Source organism: Myotis lucifugus, unplaced genomic scaffold (assembly GCF_000147115.1).
Source record: "Myotis lucifugus unplaced genomic scaffold, Myoluc2.0 scaffold_605, whole genome shotgun sequence".
NCBI classification, from domain to species: Eukaryota; Metazoa; Chordata; class Mammalia; order Chiroptera; family Vespertilionidae; genus Myotis; species Myotis lucifugus.
In genome coordinates this window covers 339,735-346,193 of record NW_005871653.1, presented here as the reverse complement: position 1 = coordinate 346,193, position 6,459 = coordinate 339,735, and positions in this window count along the sequence as shown.

The window sequence follows — 6,459 nt, the reverse complement described above, 5'->3', positions numbered from 1 at the left end:
GGTGAGGTGGGGAGGGTGCTGGCCCGTGGAGGGGGAGGGGGAAGGAGGACGGGTCCCACTGAACCCCCCAGCATGGAGCACGAGGCCCTGAGGCCCAGGTTTAGTCCGGGTCCTGTCCCTCTGCACTGTGTGGGTTTTGGCAAATCCCTTCCCATCTTCTCATGGGGAAGGGTTTATACGGATCTAAAGGTATCGGCAGAGTCGATACCTTTAACCTAGTAAGAACGTTCCAAACTCGTAAGAAAAAGATGAGCCCTCGATAGAAAGTTGGGGAAGGGACCTGAATAGGTGAGACAAAGGCAAGTGTCCACAGGAGAGACATCCCTTACGAGTCAGAGAAGCAAATGGGGAAAGATGACAACGTTAATGGTCAGGCCCAGGATTGGCAAAGGAGCGCGAAAACGGGCATCCCGGCCCTGCCAGGCAGGGTGCTGTGGGTACAAGCTTTCTGAAGAACAGTTTGGCAGTAAATACCCGTGGCCTCTGACGCGGCAATTCCACTTCTAGGAAATTGTCCTCAGCCAACAATTAGAGATCTATATGAACGGACGTCAAGGCTCAGCGATGCTACTCCAGCAGCATTTAAACCACAGCAACAGGTGGAATCGACCTACATGTGGGCAGTGAGGGGCGAGGCTGTCGTCCATGGCATCCTCATCCTGTCAGCGCGCCGGACACCAAGTCACCTGGCATAGGTCAGTGTGCAGCACGGGAAGCGCAAAACACTTTTAAGAACCTACAGAATCAGTCCTGGCTGGTTGCTCAGTGGTTAGCAGTGGTTCTCAACCTTCTGGCCCTTTAAATACAGTTCCTCATGTTGTGACCCAACCATAAAATTATTTTCGTTGCTACTTCATACCTGTCATGTTGCTACTGTTATGAATCGTCATGTAAATATCTGATATGCAGGATGGTCTTAGGCGACCCCTGTGGACGGGTCGTTCGACCGCCAAAGGGGTTGCGACCCACAGGTTGAGAACCGCTGGGTTAGAGCTCGGCCCCTGGACCGAAGGGTCTGGGTTCAAGGGCATGTACCTTGATCCCGGCCTGGGTCTGGGCATGTGCAGGAGGCAACCAATCGATGTGTCTCTCTCACATCGATGTTTCTCTCTCCCCCCTCCCTCCCTTCCACTCTCTCTAAAAATCAATGGGGAAGAAATATCTTTGGGTGAGGATTAACTAAAAACCTACAGAATCATCCCTACTGTGTGTGTGGAGGGGGGGGAGGGGGGCGGGGATCTGCATACATTGCTGTGTTGTTTTTTTAATATATATTTTTATTGATTCAGAAAAGAAGGGAGAGGGGGAGAGAGATAGAAACATCAGTGATGAGAGAGAATCATTAATCGGCTGCCTCCTGCACGCCCCCTACTGGGGATGGAGCCCAAAAGCAACCCAGGCATGTGCCCTTGACCAGGAATCAAACTGTGACCTCCTGGTTCATAGGTCGACACTCAGCCACTGAGCCGCACTGGCCGGGCTGTTTGCTTGTTTTTTAAGTCCTCACATGAGGGTATTTTCCCCTACTGATTGCTAGAGAGAGTGGAAGGGAAGAGGGGGGGAGAGAAACATCGAAGTGAGAGAGACACATTGATTGGTTGCCTCCCACACATGCTGCTACCATGGCTGGGGTCCTGGAACTGAGATACATGCCCCTGGCCAGGAATCGAACCCAAGACCCTTCCGTCCGCAGGCCAACACTCCACCGCCAAGCCAATCCAGCGGAACCCACTGTCTCACCAGCTCCACTCACTCCCCTGGGAGGAACGATGTGGAGCAGTGCAGAGAGCATTTCCTCTAGGCAACGGGCAAACCTGAGCCTGCTGAGAGCTAAGTGGGTGCAGGTGAAGCCGCTCGCCACTGCTGGAGAGGCCCTCCGGCGACCAGCTCCTTCGCCATCTCAGACGGGGCCCCGCAGCGCCTGGCCCACCTCGGGAGCTGGAGAACCATGCACCCAGGGCAGCTCAGCTGGGCAGCCCTGTCCCCATGGCATGCTGCCCTGGGCAGTGGATGTTGGGGTGTTGGGAGGAATCCGAGTCCAGCCCGGGCTCAGCGGGAGCCTGGACACCCCCAGACCTCAGTGTTTTCGTAGGAAGAATTCTCTGGTCTTTCCCGCCCATCCGCCCACGGGGTGGCAGCTGCCTCATGCACCCCAAGTAAATCACTTCCCACTCAGGGCACATGGCGACTGGCAAGACCAAGCTCCCGGAGGGCCAGGAACTGGTCATCCTTCCACACCAGGCTCCCCACCTCACTGGGCCTCTGCACAGCCTGGTCTCCGAGGGGCCTGTGGAAGTGGCCCAATGCTTCCTCCTGTGGAGGGAAGCAGGGTGGGACAGTGGTTAGCACAGGCCCTGGAGCTGGACCGCACTTACTGGTCGTGTGGCCTTAGGTATGTTACTTAATCTCCTCAAGCCTCCGTTTCTTTATCTGGAAAGTGGGTGTAAAAAAAAAAAAAGTGGGGCCTGGCCGGCGTGGCTCAGTATCGACCTATGAACCAGGAGGTCATGGTCAGGGCACATGCCTCGGTTGCGGGCTTGATCCCCATTGTGGGGCATGCAAGAGGCAGCCTATCAATGATTCTCTCTCGTCAATCCTATTTCTCTTTCTCTCTCTTCCTCTCTGAAACCAATAAAAAAATATATTTTTTAAAAAGTGGTTGTAGCACCTCCCTACAGGGTCCTGACTGAGTGAGGCAATGTATGTAAAATACTTACCGCTATTCAGTAAGTACTGGCTATTATTATCGATGGATAATATATTTGTCTTAATATAATTAATAACAATAATTATATTGACACAGGAAAAAAGAAATCACCTACTTGAACTCCTGAGTAAAGGCCCAAGGCCCGGAGCCTGAGCGCTCGTCCTGGCTGTGGACCTGGAGTCAGGCGCGTGGCCTCTCCGAGCCTCGGTTTCCTCGTTTGTAAGTCGGGACCTCGAAGCCCTGGGAGCCCGCTGCCTCGCAGGGCTGTTTGAGGGCCTTGAGGCCCGGCTTCCCAGCTGCAGGAGGCGCAGGTATCACACGGAGCAGCTGTGCATGGATTGGTGAATGGAAACAGGTGCAAAGCCCCTTGGCCTGGGGTTCTCTCGGGCCCTGGGAGCGAGAAGGGATCTCCTGCTGCTGGAGCCGATGACCACCCGCCACGGGCCCTCACTGTCCGGGGAGCCTGGGGAGACACCGCCTTTGACCCTCACCTTCCTCGGTGAGGCTGTTGGTGGGGTCCCAGCGTGGGCAGCTGGCCGCACCCTTCTGCTGTCCCAGCTGGAGACAGCGCCCCCCCCCCCAAGGGCAAAGGGGAGCAGGCTGTGCTCTAGTGCTTGTCATTTCCAACCCCAGGAAGGCTACTCTCTGGGTTGGAGGGAAGGTTGGAAAAGCTTGCTTGCCCTGAGCCAGCTGAAGCGAAGGGGGGTGTATCCGAAGGGCAGGTGGTGAGCCAGGGCACCCCTGGAAGGGGCCGGCTCCTCTGCCTCGGGGGGCAGGGACTTGGCGATGTGCCTACAGAGTGCAGCTTCCAGGAACCGCGTCTCCGGCTGCCTGGGATCGCCACTTCCTCCCTCTCTGCAGCCTTGTCCTGGGAGGCTGCCTGGTGGCCATGCCGGGGTCTCAGCCACACGAGATGGGGGTGGGCGGGCAGCTTGCCGGGCAGTTCCTCTAAGGCTGCTCCCAGTGCAGGAGGGAGCCCCCCACCCCCCCAAAGTAAAGTGGTTGCTTTTCCCACAAGATTGGGGAACAAATGTTGGGGGAGGGACAGAGTCCTGTAAATGCCCATTTCCCTGCAGAGGGCTTCCCCTGGGCTTCCTGCCGCAGCCAGGGCCTCACATCCCGCCAGGTGCGCCCAGCCCATCCTGGAAGAGGACCTGATTGGCCAAAAGGATTCAGAGGTTTGCCATGGTCCAATCAGCCATGGCCCTTGAGGGTGAGGTCAGACACCCCAAATACCAGTGACCACATAATTCGAGGATCTTGAAAGCTGGAGTCAGCACTTTGGGGATCACCGATGTGTTCCTCGCAGGTGGGAGAGGAGGACGCTGTGGCCGTGGCTCCTGCCAGGTGCATGGAGGGCTCTCCCAGGGCCAAGGTCAGACGCGCCTGGAGCAGGAGCAGGGAAGAGGGCAGCTTTTCTGGAGGCCACGCCCTGGAGCCCATCACCAGCCGGAGGTGGGGGGGCAGGGAGCTCTCACCTCCTGGCCTAACCCCGGCTCATCAGCAACGTGTCTGTGGGTTTCCGAGCCAGAACCAGCCCCTCCTCTCTCCAGGGAGGCCAGGGTGCGGACTTCCCTGAGATCCCAGGGACGGCCCAGGGACCCCTGCTGGCCTCCGCCTGGCCCAGCTCTCCCCAGCCCCACACACGTCAGCTCTATGCCAACCCAGGGCCCCAGGAAGGGCAGGGCAGGGGGCCAGAGAGGGCAGAATGAGGTAAAAGGAGGCACCGGCAGAATGAAGGTAAAAGGAGGCACCGGCTGAGCGTTGGGAGGGGGAGTTTCCTGGTCTCCCAGCCCCTCTCCTGGGGGCTTCATTTGTAAAGGAATGGCCTCTGCCCCCTCGCTCAGCAGCGCACCCAGAGCTGGGCTGCCTCGCCCATCCCAGCCGGTTAAAGGTAGGCTGGGGGCAGGGCAGGGGCACCCCTCCCCACTCCCTCCCAGCAGGTGCCCGGCCAGCCAGCGGGCAGCAGTTTCCAGGTAGGAGGCGGAACGTTGGCCTCTCTCACTTTCCTGCCCACCCAGGGTGGCCTGCTCCTGGGGCCCCTGAAGGAAACCTGCCAACCCCAGGCTGACCGCAGGGCCAGCGGCCACTGGTGCCCCATCGAGGGAAGGGGCGGTGTAGCTTTCCTTCTAAATGGTCTGGGGCTTGGGGGTGACCTACAGGGCAGTCCTTGCCAGCCTGTCTCCGAGGGCGGGAGCCAGTGCAGACTGAGGGGGAGGCCTGCGGCACTGGGCCCTGAGCCCCCGGTGGCCCTGGATTCTCCCTGCTCTGCTGCGTTTCCCAGCAGGCCCCGCAGGCCCCGCCAGAGGAGTAAGCACAGCCTCGTTAATATTCTGCCTGAGTCACTGCAGCTGGATGTGCTGTTAGGAGCGTTCACGGGCACCTGGAGAGACTTCTTACGTGGAGGTGAACCGGCTGGAGAGCCAGAGGCCACCTGCTGACGGGTGCTGTGAGGCCTGGGCAGCACCGCAGTCAGGCCCACCGGGAGGGAGGGAGGGCACAGGAGCCCCTGCCATTCTAGGCGGGGCAACTGGGCTCTTTCTCAAAAACATCAGCATCACCCCAGGCTCAGCGGGGAGGTCCCTCCTTCCAGTCAAGCCCACGGCGTGGGTGGAGAGGACTCGGCTGTGACCGCGCCTGGGCCCAGGTCCGGCCGTGCTGTGTGGCCGTGGGCAGATAGGTCAGCTGCCTGGGACCTCGCCTTGGAGGCCTAATCTGTGGCACAAAGGAGATGAGCTAATGGGGGCATGGCCGATACAGCCCCTCTGGAGCTCCCAGAGCTGGGTCTGGTCAGGGCACCCCTGACAGGCTGGGGAGATCACACCTGGCCGCGTGCCTGGGGACTTGATGATGAATGACTGTCGTTAGCAGATTCTCAGGAAGGACACTATAAATCATCCCCTCCCTCCTGTGACTTCCTCTGCTACCTACCAGGAGCCTCCAGGACCCTCCGGGGAGACCGGAAAGGCTCCTCGGGCTCCCCTGCTCCTTGTGCATCTGTCTGAGGGTTTAGCTGTGGACACACGCGATACTGGCAGGAAACCTGACCTAGACTGGCCAGAGCAAAAAGGGAACTTGTTGTCTTGTGTACCCAGGAGTCTGGCAGTACCTGCTGCCTTCAGGCAAGGCTTGATCCAGGCGCACAGGCTGTGAGAGAATCTGGGTTTCCTCTCCCTGTTTCTGGCTCTGCTTCCTGGGTGTTGGGGCCACTCTCAGGAAGGCTCTCCACCGTGGCTGCAGGCGGCAGCGCGGGGCTTCCCACTTGGTGTTCACCTCTTGCTGAAAGGGACCCACTTGCTACAACTCCACAGGAAAAAGCCCAGTTCAAAGACGGGAGTGCTGAACACAGGCTGCGTGAAACAGGCCAGTCACAGAGAGAAATACTGTAAGACTCCACTTACACGAGGCATCTGGAGTGGTCAGGTGCACAGAGACAGAAAGTAGGGTGGTGTTCACCAGTGGGGTGGCTGGCCTTGACAGTGGCGGTGGGAAGAGAAGTGGGTGGACTGGGACCGCAGGAGAGAAGAGTCCCGCCGTGTCACAGGCTGCGGAAGACACAGCAGGTAATGACCGGTGGAAACCTGACCGCAGGCGCTGGGGGTCCTGGGAAGCAGAGCCGACCGAGAGGTGAGGCCTGCCAGTGGGGAAGGAGCCGCTGCTTTGGTGTTTTTGTTTTGTGTTTAATCTTTATTGTTGAAAGTGTTACATAAGTCCCCCCTTCTCCCCCATTGACCTCTTCCAGCTGCTCCCCG